Source organism: Melozone crissalis, unplaced genomic scaffold (assembly GCF_028551555.1).
Source record: "Melozone crissalis strain CALT ecotype California unplaced genomic scaffold, PUWL_Pcris_2 ptg000027l_1, whole genome shotgun sequence".
In the NCBI taxonomy this organism is placed as follows: Eukaryota; Metazoa; Chordata; class Aves; order Passeriformes; family Passerellidae; genus Melozone; species Melozone crissalis.
The window spans coordinates 41,389,296-41,416,792 of NW_026535805.1; positions in this window are offsets into that span (position 1 = coordinate 41,389,296).

The window sequence follows — 27,497 nt, forward strand, 5'->3', positions numbered from 1 at the left end:
AATGTTTGCCTATTTCCAAACCAGCGAGGTTTCTAAATGCATCCAAGCTTTTGGATGCTTAACCAAAACAACTTCATTTGCAGTATGCCTGTTTGTGATTGATACCATGTGAAATTGTCATTGTGAAACTCAGAAGTATGAAAACTCATCTGGTTTTATTATAAAGTTTAAACTCAACCCTTGTACATTGTAAAACTCATGTTCACATTATTCTTCTTTAGCTTTAACCCCTAGGGGAAACAACATCTCCTAACATTCATAATGCTAACTAGAGATGTTCAAAATGAAAGTAATCCAGCAAAATCTGTTTCAAAAGCTAAACAAAAATCATTTAGTTTTTAAGCCTGAGGAATGGCAAGGTAGGTAGGAGGAGTTAAATACAAAAATAAAATTTATACCAAATGCTGAATATTGCCATGCTGGTGCCTGTCTTCTTACAGAGAGCTTTCGCCTATTTTCACTCCCTGAGAGTTCCAACATCAGCAATGCTTGCAGTATTTTTATGGGTGGTCTTTTTCTTGTTCTCGTTAACTGGAGGTCAGCAAGAACTCAGTGGTGGAGATTACAATTCAGATGAGCCCTCAGAATAAGGGAGAAGTGATCAAGCAGCACAGACGACAGAATGAACAGAAGAGATCTAGTTCTCAAAAAAACAAGGAATGTGAAATTGTAAGGTTTCCTGGAATCTCACATTGTTGTTGGAGTTGAAGTTCTATGTATTCCCAAACCTCTTCCAGGAGCATCCTGTGTGCCACTTCCCTATATCTTGGCACTTCAAGAACTCCCTGAAAGTCTAAGAGGTTCTCACAGACCAGACAATCTGTCTTAAATTCCTTCTTCATTTAAGTCCTCTGTGTTTCCTTCTTCTCTGGTCCCCACCATGAAAGGCAGTAGACCCCTCACACTTTTACAGCCCTCAGTGTTCTCTGACTGTCAGTGGGTAAATATGTTTGGGAAGACTTTCAGATGTGAGACAGGAAAACTGGGATGTGTAAATGTGTTAACAGTTGCTGTTAACATGTTTAAACAGCCCTGTTTTGTCCTGAGACAATATCTAAGGCATTGGAAGCTGGTAGCAGCACTAACTGCATGATGGAGCTCCATGGTTTCCTTGCTTGCCTCTCTTGGCTTTCATCAGAATCATTTGGGTTCACCCCACTGACATTGAGATTATTCTCTGAGATTTTGGAATTGGTTCCTCTTACTGAAATGTGAAAGGGTTAAGAAATTCACCTAGGGCTTAATTGCCTTCAGCTAGTGATTATAGGACTAACAAAGATCTCACAAAGTGTGATTGATAAAGACCATGGCTCCCACAAAGGCTCTTAATACAATCCGCTACATGGTGATCTTGCATAATCTATCTTCTGCCTCTCATTTTAAAACTAAGAATTTGCATTTTTACCCATCCTGGGTTTCTCAGGATTTTGTCTCTGTGGCTGACAGCTCAGCGCTACCTCTTCAGTAGTGGTTCCAGCCTGGGTCCCATTCCAGTTAGGTAGCCTGAAGGATCCTCCGGGACTCTAGAGATATTCTGAAGGGACTCACTCTCTTCCCAAAAAAGCCTATGTGGCCCACCATTCTCTTCAGGTTCTACTTCTACCAGCACAAAATGGTTGTCCTGCGCTTTGTACACAGGTTTCTCCTCTTCTTAAAAGTGTTTGGGCAAGATATTAATCAGAAAGCTGGGCCTCTGGAGCCAAGGGCTGCCTTGGTAGAAGTCTGTCCCTGGTTTCACTTCAAATACCCTAAACTATGCAGAAGGTTTTGGGGGAAAGTTATCTTGATTTCACAACCCACAAAGGGTATGACATCTCTCTCCTTCACAGCCACATTGTGAGGCAAATTGAGTAACTCTTACTGTTTGGAATGACAGTGGAAAGTATTCCTATGAATGTTTCCATTATATTTTTCCTTAATTAAACATTTCACCTCTCTTACTAAGAATTCCCTCAACATTAATCAATAGAAAGATCCTGAATGTAGCTTTGGTCATGAGTAGAGGAAAACTGTGAGAGGAAAGATTTTTCAACCATTTTTTGTTACTTCATAGTCTTTTAGGGCAAGGCAGATGTGACTCCTGAATGCCAGGGCAGCTCACAAGCAGGTTTATATGTGATCCTCTACCTCTGACTGTGACCACCATGTAATTTTGACTTCTTGTGTGTAAGAGGATGACACTTCAGTGGGCAAGTCTTCTCAGCTTGCAGGTTTTCACCATGGAGCAGCTGAGTTACAAAAACAGAAGGATGAACACTAGATGGAGACAGATGCTCCTGCCATTGGGTGCAGAAGATTTCCTGTGGCGAGCTGACATTTCCTATCAAACAAAGAGCTAAGGCTAATGAGGTGCTGACTGTTCCGAAGCAGCAGGAGGATTTAAGCATTAGAGAGGTTTTACTCCCCCCACGTCATCTCAGACCTCAGCAAGCAGCTTTTGGAGGGCTAAATTTGAGCTTTGCTGTCATGTGAATGTCGTATTAGTTCATAGCAATGATGCAGGTATTTTATGAGATATTGCATAAGTCATGCGGCTTCAAAAGGGTGAATCCAAGGAAAGGGTAACTTCCATTAATCTCATCTTTTCCATTAATCTCCATTAATCTCCATTAATCTTTTCCATTAATCTCAATCTTCTACTTTTCTTATGCCTGTGATCAAAGGTCTTTGCTAAAACCAGAATTCTATTTGACTTTTCTGACCTACCTTCACTTTTCCATAACATACATATTCTGGAAACATATACTCACTGCAACTCTGGAAACAAACCATATAAAAGAAGAAGTGAGTGAAAAGTTTGGAGCTGGAATGAGATTAATATCTGGAAGTTTAGAGTGTTTTCAGACCGTATCAAACTATCTTCCTACCTGAAGCATTCAGCAATCTTGTGATAAAATCCGCATATTAAATGAGGCATGATAGATAGAGATGTGTGAATAATTCTGGATTAGAGATATCCAGGTACTCCAGATAAGCATCCATGAACTTCCTGTTTCGAAATTCAAACCTGACTTTGAATACATTGGTTAGTATATTATCAAACAAACAAATAAACAAACCCCCATAGATGCCCCAAAAAAGCAAGCAAACAAAATCCCAAACTTTACTACTAAAAAGTAACAACCAAGTGCTTCTAGTGCCAAGGGAACATTGGAAAATTCTGTCCCCAGAGGGGTCTCAAAGGGTATGCTTTTATGTTTTTTAAAACAAAACCCTTATCTCTGATTTTAATAATTGAAAAAAACCTGTGAAAGAGAAATAGAATTGCACAAGAACTGGCCTGTGGGAGGCAGCAGAGCCTGGGGAGGGAGAGCAGAGGTGCTGCAGGAGGAGAGCCCCAAGCCCAGTGAATTTGAGTGACTCACCATCATCAGTCTGCAGCTCTTCACACTGAGGTCACTGGGAAGTACCTGGGACACCTACATGAGAAAGGGAGATGCATGGCTGGGCAGGGATAACAAGTCTAGAGGTGTACTGTGCCAGCTGACACCCTCTCTCTCCCCCAAGAGGGTCTGTGTGCCCACATCTGAGACAGCTCTGAGCTCTGCTCTGGCCTTGATCAACGGTAGCCAGGAACTTTGAGGAAATGCTTTCATCAAGGCGGACCTTCACTTGCCCAGAGCAAGTTAAAAAAAATCACTTCTGCATGAAACAAAGTGGATTAAAAAGAGTATGAGGATTTTTCCTGAGGGAAATGAAATGTGATAGACAATGATGTACCTCATGACAACAGACAAGCAAAGGTCATACAACAGAGGGCAAGAATTCACAAAGTTGAAGCTTTCTTTTCTAAATTATTAATTTTTCAAGTATCATGTTATTTTCTTTTTTCTTTTTTTTTATTTTTTTTTTATGGAGGGAGGCAGTGACATGAGTATGCATTTATGTAAGCATAGTAGAGCAAAAAGATTTGAAAGACTATGTCACAAAAAAGTGCACATATAATAATCAACAGTTCAAAAGAAAATGAGACAGTGGAGAACAGTTGAATACATTCTTAAATCAGTCCATTTCATGGAAATAAGACCAATGAAGAAAAACAGCCTGGTGAAAAAGTACATTAGCCAGATAATTTTGGGGTTAAAGTCCATTCTTTGCCTGACCTAAATGCATTTGGGATGAGAAACTAAGCCAGAATCTAATTCAAAGAAAATCAAAGACTGCAACAACTCACTTTTGTCAGAAATAAGGGGAAGATTTGTTATCTTTCTACTGCAGAATGAAAAGCAGTATCTTCTATATAATAAGACATGGCACTTTGTGAACAACTCTGCATATTATGATGCCTTACTGCCACCATTCCTTGGCTTTACAAGCAAAGCAAATATGGGGAAGATGTCAAGAAAACACATTTATTCTTTGGAGGGAGCACTCCAGTCCACATAAACAGCTTCATTGCTGCTCCAAATTTCATTCATGCACTGAGTAAATTAATTATTTAACATTTTTATAATGGGGTGGGTTGCTCTGACAAAGAAGCAAAATTAGGGAGTTTTGATGAATGTAGAAGTGAACCTAAAGTCAGAATCTCTGAGAAAAAGTCCTTCACCATCAATTAGCACCAGCAGAAAAAAGGTAAATGGAGCACTGGCATTCTCAAAAAGCTGATATGATCACCTCCTTTTGGCTCCTCAGGCAGTGAGAAAGATGGGATTTCTTCTGAGAAAAGGCTCCAAGAGAAAGCAAAAAAACATTTTTTTTGCCAGTGTTGTGTAACTTTAGATAAGGTGAATTGAGAGCTGGGGCTTCTATTTCTGATTTCAAAAAGGTCAGGTTGATTTCTGGACAGTAATCTGCTAGGCTAATACTTAACTCCATAAAATATAGTATTTGTTATGACTATGATTTCAAAATCAGGGACTTATTTCTTAAATAAGGCATCCTTTTTTCTTAAAAATTTGTTGATAATTTTTTTTATGTAATAATTCTCTTCTTTGGAAAATTGAATAAACTCAGCTGCACTGGCTTTAGCTCAAAGGATTAATTAGTTCCAATAGAGGCAGTTGAAAGTTTTCCGAAGTTTGTCTTAGATAAGTATTCAGAAGACTGATGCTTATTCAAATGTTGTCCAAACTATGTGAACCTGCTTGGCACAGAAACACTGAAAGATTAAACCTGAGAGCCTTTTACTACATGCTGGAATGACTGCCCTTCTTGTAGTGAGAGATGCCTGATTGCTGCAAACACAGACTTGGAGAATATTTGTTCACATTCCAGCATTCAATTTGTCTGCAATTCTCTCCCTTGACCATTTTCACACAGAGAATCTTTATTTTTAATGTCACTATTTAAAAAAAAGTCAGTTCTTCACTTATGTCTCTAACTGGGAAAGGGTATTAAGCACAAATAATTATTTTGTTTAGAAACTTTCAGCAGTCCAGTCAGAGACCAAAATGCAGAGAACAGATCCTACCCCCTTAACAATGAATGCCAAAGAGGCAAAATTAGTATTCATGAAAATCCAAATAATACAGGCAAGACTACCAACATTTGGAATGCAGAAAGAAAGCTTGATACAGCAGATTTTGGTCAAAAAGTTTAAATATGTCAGATAACTTTTCCTATGTTTTTGCCATTTTTAGTAATTCAGACCCACTTTAGTGCTTCTCAGACTGAGAGCATGAAGTGTTACTGATAATGGAAGTTTAAAAGGTGACTGTCCTTAAGCCATAGTTTCCTGAGCTTTTAGATCATATTACAGAACCCCATTCTTTGCCCTTCCACTTTATTTTTGGTTTTCAAAGTAAACTCATCTTTTGAGAACTGATTATATCTTCCAGTTTTCCTGTGTGCCAGGAAGGCCATTCTCTGATATCACCATATCAAATCCTTAGAGAAATACCAGGGGAAAAGGACTGAACCACAGCTTCTCAGCTTTAATTGCACCAGCCTGGAAAGATAGGGACCAGATGCAAAGTTTCTTTACACTTCAAAAGCAAAATAAGCCAATGACAGTGGTGAAAATATTCAAATTTCCATGAATTAGACTTATATTAGAAATTTGGACCACTTCATGGGCCATTTGTTGTAGTCTTGAGGAAGCCTCATTTGATATTGCTACTGTTTGGGAAAGAAGGTGGTGTTAGGGAAATACCAATTCTCAAAAGACCAACCCCTCCATGGGCAAGGCTCATGGTGCTGTCAAGGAGGATACAATGCTTGAGGATCCTGCCACCATGACACTCTGATTGTTCAGAGTACTGGGGACATAATTTCCTCCCTGAGTCCCACTGCCTTTTGGGATCAGTCCTGGGGTGATACATACACTCCTCTGCCTGGAGTAGCGGCTAAAGTGCAAGTAGGACAGAAAAAAGAAAAAAGTACAGGAGGAGTGTAAGCTACAATCAACACATATTCATAAGTAAGTTTGGTTTTGCTTACCACTCACTCCCTCTTTAAGGTGCAATTAGACAGTGTAGTGATTTGGCAGAGAGGAGGGGGAGCATGGTTTGTAAATCAGAGAACCTGCTTCCTCGCTCAAGCCATGCGTCATTGCCTTGGGGGACTGTTACCATAAGCAAGCTCCGAGCGAGTCAGTCCTGCTGTCTCGCCACAAAAGCGTTTTAATACAAACACTGCAGCCAAACGCTGCTCCTGAGCACAGCAGATGTCTGCAATCAGCTATTGACTGGCTACTGTGTTTGTCTCTTGGGCTGGCCAGTGCTTCTGGACAATAGATACCTAGGCTATGAAGTCATGCTGCTGAGAAGAAGCATATAGACATGGAGATTGCTACTGTCTCACAGGAGTTGACTAATCTTTTTGCAGCTTAGTCGGAGGCAGCAGACATGAAATCAACAGTACAAGCAAGTTCTGAAATATTTGGTAGTGATTAATCTTTCATGAAGGATAAGTATCTTCCTGTAGCTCCTTTGCTTCTGTGTAGTTTTGATATAACCTTCATAGACATGTTGTAGTTTTCCCTAACACCCTGATGGGCTATTTCCAGCTCTAATAGCTTTAAGCTGAGTACCAGGCACCTTATCCAGTTTCCACTCAAACTTCCTTTGGAGCCAGGAGGAGTTAGCCTGAATGAGAACAAAGAATCTGAGCATCTTGCTGTACTTATCTGAGGGCTGTCACCACTGACACCTGTGACTGACTGTAATGACAGCTTAGTTAATGACAGCTTAGTTCCAAACCGTTCTCTCCTTTCAACTCAACTGCTTTTCCCATTAGCCCCTCTTCTCATTAACCTACTGAGCTCTGTATTACAAATTCTTCCTCCAAACAGAGGCAGAGCAAACACATCTCTCTGGGGGCAGGTGCAGTGACTTTTGCAGCACCTGGCTTACATCAGCAGTCCTCAGGCAGACATCACTTACTGCTTGTGCACCATCACTCACTAGTACCAATCCAGATTTCTCTTTATTCTCTGGGTCTGACATGACTTTTGGTAGCTCCTGAAGATCTCAGCCAGGATCCAGGCCCCACTGTGATACAGCAAGGCTCGTGGCCCCAGTTGTTACACTGCAAAGAGTAATTTGTGATTACTGTCCATGTTTCCACTCATTTTTTTTCAGTGACTGACTGAATAGCTTAGTGCCTTTGCTTTGTGTTGGAGTAGCTCAAATGGTATGAACCTTTGCTTGATGGAAACTACCACCACTCCACTAAAGTTATACTTCTATAATGTTTTATAGAGAATTAAAGCCTTGTAACTAAGGTATATTTCCATGCAAAGGCTAGTGTTTCAGCTAGCGAAAACTTTAAAGCTCTCTGACTTTAATTCCACTTCCATCTTGTTTCTAAAAGTAAGTACTCAGTGCAACAACTGAAGTAATGTCACAGAATTCTGCTAAGCAGGAGGATATGTTTATGAATAGCAAATGCTGAAAGCAGTGTATTTCAAGGAAATATATTCTGCAGCCTATGAATGTGCCTTATAATTTCAGTAGTGGGCTTTCAGACTGGTGAAATGGAAGCCTGTCTTGGCAACTTGTGAGCAGGCAACAGTGTTAGCAACAAATAAATCAGTAATTTGCCTAGCCAATGCAGAAAATTACTGGAGACACAGTAAATGGACAATGCTATGCTTTCAGATGGTTATAATTGTCTGACTCAGTCACTGGACAATTATACTACCATTGCACTTTTTTTAGACAAATATTATGCAATTATACCACTATTTTAAATTTATTTAATTTATTTATTATACCACTACTTTAAATAGAACAGAGCATGTTCTTCTGGTTCCATCTTACTAGTGAGGCAAGCATAATCTTGAATTTTTTGTGCATTGAGTCAGCCATGGAAGCAGAGACAGTGCAGATCCTCTTACACCAAATACAGGCTGTCCCTTAAATATGCTTACTGATGCAAATCCACAGATCACAGTTAACTACAGTATTTGCATCCCATGTCAGTGATCTCACACAGATAGTGAGAGTTGAGATCAAGGTGTAAGGTTATTGATACAACTGCACCTATGAAGATCTTGTAGCTCTGCTTTGTGAGAGTTTATTTTTCAAAAAATTGACGAAATGTGGAATCATTCATTAGAATGTCTAATGCTGACACAGGGAACCAAATAAAAGCATCAGATACTACTTGTTTGACCCAGGTTTCCCAATTACCACATCGCTCCATTACAATCAGCCTCACCTTCCTAAAGTCTACTCCTTTTTATATTTAATTTTTCACCTTTTGATTAATGTAGAACTGGGCAGCTATGACCACAGTGCTGTACAGACATTTTGTTTGTTGTATTGAGTATGCAGAAACAAGAAGTCCTTTCCTACAAAAAACACCAGAGAAAAGAGTAAGTTCTTGAATTTTCTCACAGGCTAAACACTGAAAGATATATGCAGCTGCTCCTCCTGGGTCCTGCCATTTGCATAACTTGTTACCAGAAGAGGGTAATATGGAGGAAGAAAACAATAAAGGTGATATGTAGAGTGGAGTAGCAAAGTTAGTGGTAACATTAAGACAGAAGAAAATTGAGAAGAGAGGGAAAGGAAGTGCATTTTCAAGCAAAATGTTTTAGGGAAGGAAGCTTTTGATCAGTGAGCAAACATTTCTTTATCCTTCTTTGCCTATCTCCACAACAAAATTTTCCTTCCTCTGGGACCCATCTGCAAGTTAGGAGGAATGTCTGAGTTAGGCTAAGTTTTCACATCAGGAGAGGTAATGGTATGCTCACAGCACACTGCATCCTTTTTCTGCCTTTTGCCTCATTAGCAACCAAATCTGCCAGAGCACACCACTAAGGAGACCTTTCCATTTCTTACTGTATCTATTGCCTTTCACACAGATGTTTTGCATGCTGAAACCATGCCAGAGAGATTTCTCAGAAATCTCCATCTGTTGTATGACATCCTGAATGCCATGAAGTAGCTAAATCTCTTATCCAGTATGACTTGCCAGTGAGATGACTCTGCAGACAAGATGTGAAACTGTGGGCTGCATTTCTCCTGCAGGCGCATTTCCACTGAATGCAGTTGCTTTTAGATGAACACAGGTGCATGGGATGGCAGCGAGGCTGTTCTTTCTTGAATCCCTGTTTTTCCAGTGTTGATGAACTGACTTCACAGTGGGCAGTCTGGTAGCAGATTGCTTTTTACCCCCAAGTTTTACAGGGTGAACAGGAAGAATTAAAAGGAATGAGGCAGACTTCCCTGAAGAGAAACCATTATTTTTCTTCAGAAGAAAACTGTTCTTTGATACTTGCTTGGCCATCATGCTGGTAAAAGGGGATGCTGTTCCAGATCAAGGACTTTGGAGGCAACTACTAGTAATCAGTAACTACATAATCTCCAGACTATTAAAACAATGAGATACAGCCCCCTTGTATCTTTGAAAGGTGGTACCAAGCAGCTGTTAACGGGAACCTATCAGATGACTTGCTCTCTGAAAACTCACAGCACTGACACAATTTAAAATAGCTTTTTACTTGCCTAACTGCAAGTGAATAAGTTTGAAAGTGTTGTCTTGAAATTTGTCAAGTTATGCCTATTCAAGCCTATGTAAAATACAAAAAAACATTCAAGATGTGGTGTTATTGTACAGATGATTTCCAGGAAATCCAAGCAAAAAAAACCAAACCAACAAAAAATCACTTGTATCACATATTTTAATATGTCTTATTCTTTCCTTCTGCAGCTGGGTGGTTGTCTCACACAAATGCCAAGAAATGAATTACAGTATGTACTGTACCTGTAGCTTATGTGTCTATTATATGTGCAGACTTTTTCCGGGAGTAGATCATTTTGGGCAGGAATTGGTTGCTAACTAAGAAAGGAGAGAAGGAAAAACAAAATAATGTTCCTTAGAGTGGGTGGTACTAGTAAGCAGAACATTATTGGTCTTGGCAGGATCTGGATTTGATGGTGTCACTGACATCTTCTATGAACATGGCACTGGAGAACTATTACAGGAACCACAAATTCACCATGCACTTAGGGTTTGGTAAAGGGATTGAGTAATCCTACAATGGTTGTTGTTATATAACTTGTAAAACTGTGCCCAGGGAACAGAGATGTAACTTAATACTACAGCAGCAATTCTTAACACTGTGACTGCCAAGGGTCAGTTGCTATTCCCATTAAAACCTTCTTTCTGCATCTAATTTAGAACCCAGACACTTCAATTCACAGCAGGCTAAAGCTTGGCATAGACACTATGTTTTTTTTCATTTAAAAAGCTTAAATTGATTAGATAACAATAAAAATATGATATCATTCTAGCTACTATTATCATTCCTTTAGACCAAGGTCATTCAAAACAGTGAAAGCAGTTTGAAGGTTTTAAGCTTATATTTCCCTGTCTTCACATGGGTTCAGTTTATATCTCATGAATTGTTAAGTCACTCACTGTACTGGAAGCCTTTTCCTTTTCCTAGCATTAGTCTACTGCTCTGCTTAATATACATTTAATTTACATCCAATTTCTTTATATTTAATCTGAAACATTAGTCCTGGTTCTCAATACCTAATGGTAGAAAATTTGAAAGAAGCATGAAGTTACTTTGCTTCATTAGACAAATTGCTTTTTTTCTTGTTTCTTCAGTATATTTTCCATTCAGGTTATTTGGTTAACAGTGTTAACGATCACTTTGCAGCAAGATTTTTCACTTGTAATTGTCATCTACCCAGAGATTTGTGCTATAGTTCACTCAGTTGTAAAAATTCTAAAATACATGGAAAGGCTTCATTTGAGGACGAACTCAATTAAAAATGTACTTCTTATAAATTACTTTTTATTTTATCATTTACATAATTGGCATCTACTCAACAGTAAAAACATGAGCATGGCAATCTTGTGTAAAGCAGAATATAAGAGAAGATTTGTTTGATTAAGATCACATAACTGGATATACGAGACCATGACTAAATTCAGGCAGATTACGCCTGGCCTGTGGTCCTGAGCAAAGCTGCATGGTTGCAGGGCACATCAGTGGGATGGGGCTCCACAGCTCATCCTCAAGTGAAAGGTGCCATGTCTTGTGGGCACACAACACATATTTCGTGGTAATAGGTCTATCACAGTGTAGCACAGTTGGAAATCGAAGCTGAATTGTCATCCCTACCCCCATTGCACCATTTCAGAAGATCAGATGCAGTCAAGGTATAGGCCAAAGGGTGCTTTGTGCTACTCTTCTCAAAATAGCCATGAGCCTGGACAAGAAAAGTCAAGACCAAAGATAGAGCTCACTAATCCTGTTTTTTTGCTAATCTATGGAATTGCATGGAAAACACTTGTAAAACATGGAAATGCAAAAATTCATCAGTCTAACACAAAGAATTTGGACTTTTTCCCCCTTTCTTAGACAGCCTCATTAGGTTTAGTTGTACTTCTTCCAGGATGATTTTGTAAAATAGAGTTTAGAATCATGCATACAATGTTTCAGCTGAGCTGAGATGGCTAATTGGCTAGTTTTAGCTTTTGTCCTTGAGAATTGTTAAAAACAAAATAAGCTTTGTAAACATGACTAGTGAGCATTGCAGGGGAGAGATTATGTGATGCTGGAGGGTTATCCAAAATCAGATTATGGATGCTTCAGGTTTATATGAGTTGAATAAATTTATAACCATTATCTTAACCAAAAAACATATAAAGGATTACATTATGTAAATGTAATTCTGAAATACTGTTGTATTATATCCTTCCATGCCTTTGCAAAATGTTTTATTAATCACTTCATTCTTATTGTAACTATTTATCTGATGTGCATGTTTACACCTAATGTTTTCTGAATTTACAAAACAGGCATTCGTTACATAAGAAACAGACTTTGAGTTCTAGGTGGCAAACAGCATGGGGAGGTAAAATTAAGAAAATTAGTCAAAAGCTGTTGTAGTCATTTGGCCCCAAGAGACATCTAAGTTGTTTTTTGTTCCTGTTTCAAAGTATTATAATATTATTGGAGATGACTTCATAGATCAAGTGTCATTAAGAAAGTCAAGTGTCAGAAAGAAACTGCACATTTTATTTAGCATGGTAGGTTTTTAACCTTCCAGAAAGTCAATATTTATCAGGCATACTACATTTAATATTTTTGTTTTCCAAATAGCCTAATTCATGATCCAAAACTGAGAACATAGTCAGTGCTCTATTCAATCTGCCTTTATCTGTGTCTGTGTGCATGGGTTCAAACTGCTGACTGCCAAAAGCAAGCCACAACTAGAGTCTTGTTAACTGACTATTAAATGTCATTGGTTGCAGTTATTGAGCTACCCATGACCAAATTGAAATTTGGTGGTGGTTTTGATGCTTTTTTGTGACTTTCAATCTTAGAAATCAGGAATATTCATGTGTTTTTAAACCTACGCTGTTGAGAAAAGTGATCTAAGCCTATTCCATCTGCTTCAGGGCCTTAATCAGGCACACTCTTATTTCTTTGCTCAGCCACAGAAATAGCAACAGCATTTTCTTTAATATCGAGGAAAATTTTGAAATTAATTTTTTTAGGAGTAGCAAAAATGTTTTTTAGAAGGATCAAGAATCTAAATTCATAAGCATCCTGAATTCCCTTCCTTTTGGTTTTCATTAGCTGTTCCATTTCCTGGATTTAAGCTGCATTTAAAATGCCAGAAAAAGGCCAAGCTAGAACCTAGTTCTGAGATTTCCAAGTGACCACAGGGAAGAACTAGAAATCTCACAAAAGTGCCTGTGCACTGCCCAACCAATTTTGCAGACTACCTCTGGCCAATACTTACCCAAACTCAGCTGAAATTTCATCTGAAGTCTTTGAAGTCCTTCTGGAAAAGTAATTAAAAAGAGTGACTTGTTAATCACTCATTAGCTCACAAGTATGTAACTTTATATTGTCACTTGTTGGAACTGTCAATATGGCTGATTCTATTTTCTTTGGCATTAATGTTTTGACATTTGGAATTCTCAGAACCCAACATCAATATCTAAATATGAATTACTGCTTTTTTTTTCCTGGTAAAACAGTCACCTATTTTTTCCAGAATTGATTTTACTGTGTTTAGACTTAAAACATTTTCGGTTCAGCCACCTCATGTCAGAGCTATCTTTGATTTTGCAGTAGCAGAACAGCAAGGACTTTTAGGAGATGGACCCACCAGAGAAACAGATGTAAAGCCCATCTAGAGTTTCCCTGGTCGAACTCCCTGTGATAAGTTATTCCGAGAGTAAAAGCTGTAGTTATGAAGAGCAGTAAGCTTTGAGAGCCCTTTTTGTGGCCTTGTTTTTAATGGATGTTATCTGAAATCATTCGAATATAAGAGGCAAGGACAGGAAAAGAGGGTACAAGGATGAGTCACCAGGCAAACATTCCAGCCTTCCTGCCCATCAGAAGAATTCCTCTGAGGTCAGCCACAGAAATCTCCATCTGTATCAACAGCCCAAGAGAGAGCCAAGAGCACATGGAACAGACCTGTAAATCGCAAGTTGTTCCTTCTATAAATTGCAAATTGTTCCTTTTGAGACGTGTCGACACCTCCTCACACACAGCACCTCAGCAGTTCTGGGAAAGACAAAAACATGGAAAGGAGTCCATAACTCGTGACAACTGTTGTTAGAGCCAGCCTCTTTTGTATGAAACAGTGAAAAGAGGAGGAATACTGAGCAGATGTGATGGTTGCTTCCAAAAATATGTGAAGTTATAGAGAAAGCATGTGGACTCTTATATTTAGCCTTTTTCATAATACAAGAAATATGATGTGCCAATGAAATTGAAAGGTAGCAGATGTGAAACAAATGGAAATGTTCTCAGAGATCCTGATTAACTTGAGGAACTCAATGACACTAGACATCACTGAGGTCAACAGCTTAAACCAAGGCCAGTAAGGGAAAAAAGTGAAAACCTTGGCAGCTATTCTCATGTCTAGCTCTAGGGATTCCCCATTCTGCAGAGTGCATCTGTTTCACTTGGTATTTGAGAGGAAACTGGTTAAGAAGTTTCTCTCAAAATAAGTAAAAACAAGGTAATGTGTGCAGAATGAAATCTTCAATAAGTAAAAACAAGGTAATGTGTGCAGAATGAAATCTTCAATTAGGATTAAAAACTTTCTTTAAAAATTGTTATAAAAATTAAAAAACTGTCTGCAGCAATTGTTTTCAGCACTTTGCTGAAAAGATTTGCTATCAAAGGTTCATTGGAAATAGATATAATAAATTTTAGTCTGATTTTCTAGGGGTAGCCCTGATTTTAATGCTGTTGTATTTCAGGTAGAGGACAAATGCTTCTGCTATCCCTTACATTAGGCTCGATTAAAAGGCTTGCTAACTGCACAGATATTTGCTAAAATTTTAAGAAAAAACAAGAGCTGAAATCTACATATAATGCTCCAGCTGCCTGCAGATTGAGGAAAAGAGTAAAAATTTAAATGAGCTCACCAAAAATAATGAAGTCTGGCTGAAAACCAGCTGGGCAAGAATAGAATTTAAAATCTGGAGTTACTTTGAGTACTGAATCTGATTCCAGTAAAGCTTTAGTATGATTCCAGCAAAAATCCAATTTCCCTGCTGTTGTTTTCTCTGGGAACTACTTTTTAAAACCAGTTGTACCCATGTCATCTCTTCCAGAAAAGGGTTTGAACTGGATATAAATAAGGAAAATATTTTGACCACCATTTTCCCTAGTTAAGATTGAGGAACAGATTGGATTCAAGAAAGTCCCATTAATATGATAAAGAAATAATTTTTGATGTACACAGTACATGAAAGTGTAGTGAAATACCTTCCAATACATGAAAGTCATTATGGTATTCAGTAGAAATGGAAGGGTGATATGAAACCTCCCAATAAATTGTGAAGATGTAAGCAAACATAAACGTGCCTTAAACAGAAAATTGAGAAAAGATTAGGGGAAAAGTCTTCTTTTTAATGGTATGATCTTGTAGCCAAAGGAGCAGTGTAATGAACTTTCAGTAATAATGATCAAAAACATGTTTGTGAAAAATCATTTGACACATTGTAGGTCAAATGACAAAGTCAACAAAGAGTACAGGAAATGAATTGCCAACTTGTGAAAATAGAAGAGTGCTATTATAGTTTGTAAAGCAAAGAAATGAGGAATTGACTAAATTACACACGCTGTAAGGGAAGAAAACCCTATACAGTAAGTTGCTTTGAAATATGGAAATATTGTGACTGTCACCAAGTCAAAGAAAAAGTGATATGGAGTTGTTGCACAGCCAGTGCAACAGAGTCAGCTGTTCTTCTGAAAGCACACCCACATGTGAGCTAAAAAATTAATTTTATTCCAGTCTAAATGAATGCCTAGTACAACATAAAATACTGCAAAAAGAAGCCCTTTTGATAAATCACCATTACATGTTGTTTGTAGATTAGACCATATGTTCACATGAAGGAAAACATTGCCCAGAACTATTTCTAAATTGCTACCATTACATCAGCCCTGTTATAAAAATAATTGAGAACCTTTTTCAGATAAAGTCATTCTTAATTCAGCAGAAGGAAATGGATTGCACAAAAACTTTATTGCAACAGAAAACAGGCTTTTATTGCCCCCACTAGGTCTCAGGATATTAGCAGGGACTCAGTGAACGCAATCACAGAACAAAAATGCAAGCAGTGTACTTGCCAGGAAGCATCCCAATGACTTTGCTACCAAATTTGGAGACGACCTTGGAGCAAGAGCTGGAAAACTGAAAATAAATAACTTAAAAGGAAACATCATTATTGAAAGGAAAAGATATGAAAACTTGCAACTTATTAGAGACATTGAAAAAATTCAAAAGCATCACAAAATGGTCACAAAGCCTGAGAATGAGAAGGTTGCTTTTGACAAATATATTTCAACATTTTAAAGAAAAAGATGCTATTTTGGAGAAAGAAGCAGTGATGAAACAAAAACAAATGATTATCTGAACACAGTAAAGATCAATTTGCAACTTGATTTTTGGGACTTTTTTTACAGAAAAACAAATGAAGATCTACAAAGATTATGTTATTGTCTTTGAGAAAGATGGGACAGGCCAAAGGAATTGACAAGTTTCTAAGCTACACTGATGTATATGATGGGCTATGGGTTACACAGTTTGGAATGAAAATAAACCAACAGTGGGCTATTTTCAAGAAAACTAGTTTTCATATCCACTTTTTACTTTGTTTCATAAAATTCAGGGCACTTTAAACATTATTCACATTTTTCCTTTAGAAATTTTTAGAACATTAAACTATTAACTGGAAAGGTAGTTTTCTTTCTCTTTTTTTTTTCATAATTTTGCCTGGAAGAAAATTGCAAAAGAATTTTGGAGCTGATTTTAGGAGCTATGTAAACAAATATCTCATAAAATGTTACAGGAAAGTAAAATGGGTCATTTAAGCAGTAGGAAATTGGAGACAACTTTAAAACTGCTAGGCAGACAAACAGACAAACAAGAGGTGCATTCTGTTCCGAAAATACTACCTTGTTCCCAAAGTTCAATAAGTCACATCATCATTCCATGATTACTTCTTCTCTCACCTCTTTTCTGTGTTCTGAATATGGATTATAAGGCCTGAGACATGATTGGATCCTTTTGAATTTATATGACGTGACAGAAAACCTCCAAAATTAAGTGAAATCTAAAAACAGCAGATCAATAAAGAGGGATAAAGACACATTTTAATATACTTAGACATGCTAAATATCAAGTGTTCAATGACAAACATTGAAATAAGATATTTCCTTTTACTAGCATCGTCATCTGCAGTTGTCCAAAAACAAATTTTTTGAAATCCCTGTGGAATATATCAAATACAGTCAGTAAGGAACTCAGTGTCAACACTCATTCATTTCTGAAAAGCAGATGTGTTTCTCACAACTGGCATTGCAGAAGAATAACACCACACACCTAGCCATGAATACGAAGCCCTTCAGGATTCATCAAGGCAGTGGGAAGACGTAGCTTTCAGAGTATGATGAGCTTCTGGATAGCAACAGGCAAGAAGCTGGCTACTCCTTTGTTCATTGACAGTGACAGAATAGAAAATAACCAAAAGCTATTGAAAATACCTATGTTAATACACAGGAAACCTTGAGATTGTTTTGTAGTCTAATACTTGTCTGAAGAATAATTTCATCTGCTTTGTCATTTGGCTCCTTTGCCAAGTTTTTCTGAAGCCAGTCTAGAAAAGACAGGCTCATATGTAGCACTTCTATCTGTAATTCTTGAACATGAAAGATCAAAAAAGAGCAAAGTTCTATCATCAATAAAGGCGTTCTTATTTACAGAATTCTTTCTTTGTTCCACATGTATGACTCAGTGTGGTCATGGCCCATCATCAGAACATAAAAAAATATATAAAGAAAAAAATAAAAAGGGCTCCTACTGAAAAAAAAAAATTCCTTCTCAGTAGGTGATTTTCTCTGAGGTCAGCCAGGTATGTGGGACTTTTTGTTTTTCCCACAGCATTGTGATTTGTTTCCTGTTGATAGGAAATGTTAACTTTTGTGGTAGGAATATAATTTGCTTTGAAAGTTGTAATATAACTAGTGTCCTAAACATTTTTTTTCTTTCAAATTAGTGAAAACTTGGAGTGCCTCAGAAATAAAAGGCTGAAAAAATTACAGAGAAAAACATATTTCCTACAATTGGGAATTCTCCCCTAATTCTTGTTAATTGGCTAAAGTTATTATGCCATTTGCAGTAACCTGAGATAGGTCTAGAGCCTACAGTACTTTTTCAAGAGTAAATAATACTTTAAAAACCTTGCAGAGAGTCTTAGTTTAGCTTTTGATGGCAGGCTCTAAAATGCTTACCAATAAACTAAAAGCACACTTAAAATACAGATCTACAAATGTCAGTAATCAATCTTGTTCAAAAAAAAGGAACTAAATTCTATCAATGGATATATCAAAACTTAATAATTTCTAGCGTAGAAAAACAATGATAATCCAGAGCCAGTCAACTACTGCGTGTCCTTGATGTTTATGCAACCAGCAACATTTATAAGAAAAGCTGCAGTCACATCTTAAAGCCTTTTAGTGGGAATGAGTCAAGAAAATTTCTCAGGTGTTCCAGCCACACAATACTCTGAGAAGATCATTTCTGACAGTCTGGAAACACAAGCAGGAAGGTATTTATGAGATAATGGAGTAGCTGCTGCGTTTTGTGGTGTGTTTGGGTTTTTGTAGTTCTCTTTACTGTACATGCCCAGTTTGCACTGTGCAAAGTGAGCAGCAGAGAGAGTAGAGGAGCAATTTTACTCCACAGAAACAAAAAAGAAAAACACCAGGTGCTAAAATGGGCGTAATGGAAATTAGAAACATTCACATTATTTCTCTAGCAGAGGTGGCATCTCCATCAGAGCAAACAGATCAATTGTAAAAGCAAGGCCACTCTTTAGGTTTCTGCACCTGGTTATCATATGTTTTCTTCCACACATTATGCTGGTCATTGCTTTCATTCTACACAGTCATAATTTTCATTACACACAGTTTTTACAGTGTGGTCAGGCAAGGTGTTATTTGGGACATGTTAGCATACATTTTAGGCTAACATGTTTGATACATTTTCATTAGACATTGGAAGACATCAGTAAAAATCAGTACTTAGGAAGACATGTTTTCACAGTGAAAATAAAAGGTATCTCATGTGCTGGAAAAGCACATTGAAAACTTTGCCTTGCACTTCCTACACTTCCCTCTTAGATGTTTTTACCATTCCCTGAGCCTCCTTGGAGGCCCCTCTTCTCTCTTTGTCCTTCTAGTAAGCAAGGTAGGTTTTCTCCAGAACTTCCCAGCAGCTGATTTATTTTTTTGGCACAGTTCCTGCCACTGATTTCACTCAACAGCTGCACTCTGGTTGCAGACATAGTGGGCATGCCTCAGGTGAATTTAAGCTTGCAATGGTTCCTGATGCACCTGGGGCTTAATCAGGTTCCTATTTGAAGCCCTCAAAAGGACAGATCACATTAATTAATCACCTCAGGATGTCACTTGCTCTGATCCTCAGCCTGGGACCAGATAAACCCTGTGTATTGAGCCCTCCTGAAACAGAACAAGTTTTCTGTGTAAGTCAAGCTCACACAAAACCCCAGGAACACATCGCCACAACCACTGATTTCTCTAGGGTATAAGAAACGCTGTTCTCCAGTTTCTTCTGTGTTTTTGGCTAGGCAGATCTCAAAATCTAGCCATCTATATGAGATTCTTTTTTTCTTTTATTTTTTGGTGGGGGGCAGACTGTAGCCTACAGAGAAAATTTAATAGAATGCTTTCAGGTTTGGGTTTTTTTTTTTCTATTAATGAAAACAAAATACTGGAGCTGCCTTTCCTCACTCAAAGGTTTTTTTGGATTGAAATGCCAAGGTGAACAAGTCTGAGATGAGATTATTTTATTGTTGTAGCTGCTGTCATTAGTTGACTGCTACCTCATTTTGTCTATAACTCCTGCCCCATTTGCTTCTGTCTCAGCTGTGCTCACCAGTCAGATGCTCACTGTTAGCAGAGTCTTCTCAGCCAAACACAACCAGAGGCATGCAGGGTCATGTGTAATAAGCTTGCCCTGGTCTGTTCTCATTAGCCAGAAAAAGATGATCAGGATGACTGACCCCCTTAGTCAACCCAACAAGAGCTGCCTACATTTTTCTGCACACGATCTTAATTTCACCATGTTAAATACATTGTGCTCATAGTCTTTGCCAAGGACACTTTAAGCTGCTCTCCAAGGATTCAAGCTCCTGTGGTATTAGATTGTTCAAATCAATATAATATCCATCTTTCCAGATAAATTTGGAGGTTATGTATGTTTAATACATATAAAATCAAGAAAAAGAGTGGGAATACACCTATAAAGAAATTAGAGCAGTTACATTGGAGATAAATTTGCGCCCAATTTCTCCAGAGAAAAGTGCTGAGCAGCAGACTATACTCCCTCCACAAATCCTTGGATGTCTCACCCCACACTCTGGTTATATGGTGCAGACTGCAATTCCTGTTTAAAGCCCAACACAAAATTCTATTCTGTTCTATGAAACAGCTGATTATTTTTTGCACAAACATTCCTCCAATCTAAAGACATTAGCCAAAAACACGACCAATTTAAGCATTTATGTGACAGTCATACATATGCAGTATGTATACACAAAACACTACACATATATTCTGAGAGAGACAGATTACACTTTCTGCTTTAAAGTAATCCCTCAGGCACTCTTAAGATGCCAGAATATTACAAAGTATTGCTATTTTCTGGTGAGCAAGGGAAAGTAGTAAGCAGATGCAACGCCCTTCTCCTGTTGATCCCATTTATTTTGTGCACAAGGTAGAAGGAAACCTGTTTTCAGAAAATGATAACAGCTTTGAAATAGAGTTCAGCTGCAAGCAGTGCTTACTGGCTGAAAAGAGTTTTCAGTCAATTTGGTACAACAATAATACTCAAGGTTAGGGAACCATTTTTCTCTCTCCTAAATATGTCATAGCACCAGCATGATTTTAACAAGACATCTCTTCGTTTTTATTTCTTTCACTCATTCCTTGGGTTTGTTGCCAAGAGCAACACAAAGAATGCACCAGGGTGTCATAATAATCCTCCATTAAATCCCTAGTATTTGAATTTTAATGCTATAATTCAACAGCTGACAAAAGCCCATTGAGCAGGTCTAAGGAGAGGAAAAGAGCTGGTCCCATTTTCTCAGGGGGTGATGCTATAGCAACATAGAATGAATTTGGGGTCAGGGAACAAGCTGTCTCCAAGCTTTGTTTGCATTTCCTGGCTAAAAGTAGAATCTGCTGTTATAAATTTTACCAAAATAAGTGGTTGTTTGGAGTTGCATGAAGATGGCTCACTCTGTAAAAATGTGTGCCTTGTAAAAAAAAGAGTGGAGACAACAAAACTTGTAGCCAGCAAGACAACAACCTAACAGACTACTTTAGAATGTGCCAGTCTAAGAATTATTTCACAGTCCCTCTTCCTTCTCTGATTTCCCTACCTTCCAGTACAAACCCTGCACTAGAACTTGAAATGATGCAACACACTAAGTCCATTCTAAAGGAATAACACAAAGACAGCAAAGTCAATAACGGTGGAACAGAGACCTCTTATAATCATCAAAGACCTCAGAAAAGTCTGGTATGTCATTTGTTATGCTTAGCTGTCCCCACACTGAAGGCTTTTGTGCTCTGGGGAATGTTGTTTGGTGGAGACAAATGAATACACCTGGAAGACAATTATCCATTGTGCCAAACACTGCTCATTGGGTGCAGCGCAGCCCCCTGCCTGAAGCCCTCCCTTCCCTGAGCACTCCTCTTCCCTCAGGGCCAGAGTCACTGTGCAGCTGTTCTCAGAGCTGAGGTTAGTGGGGATTAGAGCTCAGGGTAGGTAATAGAGAGCATTGACAATTTCTGTGTCTTCTACATTGTGAGGCATATTTTAAAGAAGAGGGCGGTTTCATTCCTCTTCTCATGTATAATAATCAGAAATTCATTAGATAATAGTGATATAATGAGATATAAAAGATCAGAAATAATATGATATGCAGTTCTCTTGTGGACATACAGATTTTGTCACTGAAGAAAACTATCAGTGTTTTATTGAATTTGAGATAATGGGAACTTTTTCTCTATTTTTTCACTTCAAAATCTAGTACTGATCACCTGTAGCCCAGCTCCTCTGCTGCTGGAGATTGCAGCAAGGAAGCCTCAGTTCTGACAGTTCTCGCTCACGCTGTGAGATCAGGGACACATCAGCACAGGGAGTGTGGCTGTTAACACTGGTGTAAGGTGGGTGCAGTGTGTTTGCTAGGTGAGGTGATGTAGGCAGGAGGGATGAAAGAAGAACTACTGTGTCTCTAGGATGAAGAAGTGAGATGTGGCCTTAAGGCCTTGGAGAGGTGTTTGTACAGGACACAGCAGGGTGAGTAGGAACTGGCAGAGCAGCAGCCCCTCTTGCAGCAGGTATGTTTAATGGCTGTTTGGTCCTGCTGGGGTTGTAGGTGGAGTACAAGGTTCCTGAAGCAGAGATTGTCTTGAACTGCAGTGCCTGCACATCTAACTGATGGAGTGTAGTTTTCTTCTTTCACAGAGACCCCTCTGACAAGGGTTTGGTGCACAGCAAGAGGTTTAGAAAGCCTTCCTCCTTCCACCCTCCTCCTCCAGATCTCAGTAGCAAAAACTTTCTACAAGAAAAACACAGCTAGGGTGTGTCATACTTTGCAATTCTCAGTCTTTCCTCCCATGTGCCTCTGGGAGAAGCTACTGGGGACTCAGAAAACTTCTTCTCTCTTCAGCATACCCCTGTGACAAAACAGGAGCTTCCTGCTTTTTTTTTTTTTTTTGTCAACAAATTCATTACACCAAATTATTGTTTTCCCAAACCTGCATTTCAAACTTATCTGGGCCAAACTTGCATTAGAGCTGCTATATGAAATGCATGTGATTGTTGCTCAGCTGTCCACATGCTGCTTTCTGGAGTGGTACATTCATTTCTGTTCTGCATAGGGCACACATCCGTTTCTGTCAGTATCATTAAGCTGCTTATTCGCAGTCCCTTAAAAACAGAGCACCTTGTGCCTACATTTTCTTTCCCATGTTTGTGAATTCTTTCTAGTTCAGTTTTGCTTTATCTAAGATGAACAGATTTTATGAAGATTCCATTCTTTCACCCTATAGAGAGCCATTTTTCAATAGAAAAGCTGTAAGCACTGGAGCCCCACTCCAAAAGAGTTCAGCTCACTTGACTTCAGGGTCTTTAGAGCAGGAATGATTCCTGTCAGCCTGCTGGATCTAAAAGGGAAGCAGTTCATGTGCAAAGAGCTTTCCATCATTATCCTGGGAAGAATCCCACTGGGAGAATAAAGAGTAGCCATAGGAGAAAATTTCTGTAGTAATGGCATGTCATTCCCTTGACCCTCTGCTGAAGTGTTCATTTTTGTTATAGATCAGGCAAGAAATATGACATTTATTGTGTGAGATTTCCAGGCAAGCATTCCTCAATGGGGTGCAGTTCTAATTGGGTAATAATCTACAGGACCTTTCTAGAGAAAATAAGAAACTTCACTGTCATAACTTTAAGTCTGGCAGGCTATACATTGTGAAGATCCTTTGTTAGATATTTTTTATTTAGTGCTCTTTGTGTGACTGAACCTATTTACATACAGAGCTCATTGATTTATGTATTATCCACATTGATTCTGCTTATTCCAAGAAAGGAAGAACAGAGGCAGACTTTGAAAGGTTTGCCAAGGTTTTGGAACACCTTTTCTGTTCTGGAATGGGGGATTCTGTGGATGAAATTAAAATCTCATAGCTTGAATCATATCCTTTCATGGTATCAATGTGGCCACAGTGTCACTGAATTGATGCCTACTCTGGCAGCAGAGTTTATGGGTATGCACAAATGGCACTGCTTGTGATTTGCAATTCTTCACTGAGCAGCATTTCATTGTGTCAGTGCAGGCGCTGCTCTGCTGGTCTTGGTGCATTTCGAGCTGCTTGGAGGAGTGGTGAGCTCAGGCCTTCAGCAAGCCAAACACACACATGCACACATTTACTGAGAACAGTAGTAATCAACCCTTAGAAGTCGCTTGAAGACTTCTTTAGTTTACAACATTGCTATTGGCAATAGATGTTAGAATCAGCAAAATAAATGGCTTCAGTATGAATGAGATATGCTGGAGAAGGATAGCTGAAATTGAAACAGAAGGAATCAAGATGAATGAACACAGAAAGACCTCACTGCATTTGTGGTACCAGGTATGTCTATGCTGGGTTTGCATTCTCTGCTAAGGGTTTGTTATGGACAGACACGCATCAGCCTCAGCCTTAAGGCACACAATTCAGCAATACAAAATCAGGCTAATACTGAGCCACAGATGCCTATCTGAGCTCTGAAATATGTAAGTACTTTAGTGGCTGTATTTCAACTACCTCCACTTTCAATACATGTAGGGCACAAATGTTCTTTCAGAAGTCTACTCATTACTGTGTGTGGAAGTCCCTTTCCATCCCTTGTTACCTTGGTGCAAACCCTGTGTATCAATCTTCATTCTATTTCAGATCTGCTTAATTTTATTTTATGCTCATTGGACTCCATATCTTTTGAAAGGCAACAAGTGATACTCCAGGCAGATTTGGCTAGCCAGTCTTTGACTACTCCTATGATGTGCTAACTCTAAGTCTATCTCTTTCCAAAGGCATTCCTGTCAGCATAACTGATCTGTCTTTTTGAGTATCTTTAGGATAAAACAAGCCTTAGGAAAGACATCAGATAGTATACATATCAATAATCTGATGCCCAGAATGAAGTCAACATTGAGGTTCACAGTCAAGGGCTCTCAGAATATACGTAAATGGCTCCTTCAAGTTTTCCATAGTCCAGTACACAGAAAAAAGAGAAAATAATCATTTTGCAAGGAAATGCCATCCAGAATCAAATCTGTGATCACAAGTACATCCTTGTGCTTTCTTCTCTTTATTCTCTATTTCCATGATAAGCTGACCTACTTCTCTGAACAGAGAAGAGGGAAAATCTAGCTGGGAAGCAGAAAGAAACACCCTCACACTGAAGGTGTTGCTGAAGCATGCAGATGTTCTCAAAGAAAGACTATTCCCTTGTAAATTTGTGTGAAAGGCTCTGTGACTTGACACTGCCCAGATTCCCATGAAGAAATATCCTCTAATCTAACTGATGTAGAGCAGAAGAAACAATAATACCTTTCTGAATTACTGAAAGCAAGGGAATTGGCTAGATTAGAGGTAGTACATTTTGCTGGTTGCAAATGATCAATGAACCTGTGGTGTAAACTTGCTTAGGAAGTCTGAGCTACTCTTTAATGAGTGGGTGAGGGAAGGCCATAGTGAAATACAAACATATTTTTCCCAACTAGAGAAAAATGATGGCAAAGGATACCACAATAAGGTACAAGATATCTCATAAATGAGATATCTTGTACCTTATTGAGAACAAGAAACATACAAAACAAGAAACATTTTTTTTTCTTTTTTTACAGCTTATTTGGAATTTGTTGGTGGCAACTGTGGCCAGTTAAACAGCAGTTTCCTGATATTACTTATCTGTCAAAGGAAAGGAAAGTTATTTCCCATGATGCAAAAAAACAGATGTGAGTTGTACCCTGGAAACTGAACCTCAGGTCAAACAAGTACTTCTTGAGAGTGAATAGTACAAAAATTAAATTAAGAACAACTTAAATGACATTTCTGGTTAAAAAAAGTTGAGGTTTTTTTGCCCTCTTCTCATAGCCAATAAATTTCTTTGCTGACAGTAAGTTCCTGTGAGGAAGACAGGAAGCTATTGCAATATTGAAATAATTAAAGGTTTTGCCCTGTGTTTGGATGAGCACTTGCATCCATGTGAATGAAACCTGATTTGGTGCGCTGTCTGTGTGCTGAGAAATGCAACCATGGTCTCAGGTCATGCCTAACAATGGCTGCCCCAGTGTGTGTACAGTCAGTGCTCCTGTGTTTCATCTGGGAAATCCTGGACTGGAATAGATGCATGCCTGCACTGCGCAGATGGCTAACATATGTAGGGGGATAGAATATAAGAAAATAAAGGTAGTATAGAAAACTCCTAAAGGTAGTATAGAAAACTCCTAAAGAGTTGCAGCTGGGCTAATTATTAAAGATAGGAGCAGGCCTGACTTTAACAGGCCATAGCTGTAACCTATAATAAGAAAAGTGCTATAAAAGAGTGGATTGGTTGGTTCAGGAGAACTGGAGTCAGTTGGCTGCTGTGAGATGAAGGAAGAGTCAGTGCTTACAGGAGCTGCCTATGAGAAGCATCAAGGAGGTATGAAACTCTTGCAATAGGGAGACAACAATATGGAACCTTTGCAATATAATGACAACGAGCATATGTGATCAGGAGTGTTTTCAGGTGCATCAGGCTAGATGCAAAGATTAACTCCTGTAAGTACGTGCAGAAAGCCTGGCGTGTCTGTAGAGTCAGCTTGCTCCGGGCGCTGGTCCAAGGTGTCTGGACACGCAGCCACCCATTGATACCTGCTGCTGCTGTCGGCTCTGGCAGCAGGAGACCCCCTCCACCCTCTGGGCAAACCACCACATCCCTATTTACCAACTGAATTACATTTTGGGATAGGTTAAAAAGAGGGAACATAACACAGGAAGAAAGATAAGTAGTTGCTGTAAACACAGAAAAAACACACAAAAAGCCCTTATGTTCACATCATTGCACAAATGTCCAGTTGTAATGGGTCTAGCTGAAATGGAGTTCGTTTTTCCTACTGCAGGAAAAGAAAAATATGAAAAGAAGGAGGAAGGGTGGGCATTTACTCTTTACAACATTGGCCTTCCAGAGCAACTGCTACAGGTGCTAAAGCTCTGCTTCCCAGAAAGTGCACAGATAACACTTGTCAATGGGAACTGGAGAATAAAATCTTCCATTTTTTCCTTTGTTAATGTGTGCACAACCTTTCACTTTTGCTTTAGTAAACTGCTTTATCTCAAAGTATGGGTGGTTTTCCATTTTATTTTCTCTCCTTTGTCCAGCTGAAAAGGGACGTGAGAGACCATCTTGGTGGGCACCTGGTATCTAGCCAAGGTCAATTTGCCACAACAGATAAATAATTTATTCTTAAGTTTCCTTTGGATTATCATTTTAGATATAAATTTTTTTAAAGAAAACTGCTCAGAATAAATGTTCTCACCTTAAGTATTTTTGCAGCTATGCTTTTGCAAATCTAGATGCTAAATGGGCATGGAATAATATAGCATAGTAGGAGTAAAAAGACCACCTTTACTATCTTAATTTGTAGGAGCAGTTCCCACTCTCCACAACTTATCTAGATGCAGGAATACAACTAGGGTCTTGATCTATATGTGAAGGTAATCCTCATTTGTAGAAATACTGCAGGAGCATAATCAACATCCTACTTAAATTCAGTAGTAAAAGTAGTTTTGTTTGCTTTATATGAGAAAGTCATTGTGAGACTACAAACAAGTGAGTCAACCTGACAGGAAATCTAGGATAGTCTGTTGCTGTGATATTGCAAGTCTTTAAGGCCAAGTGATATATTTTCCCTCAGATTGGTCGGTCCAAACATCAGATTTTAGGAAGTCTTTGTATTTTATTTTTTCTGCTGCTGTCTGAGAATTCAAG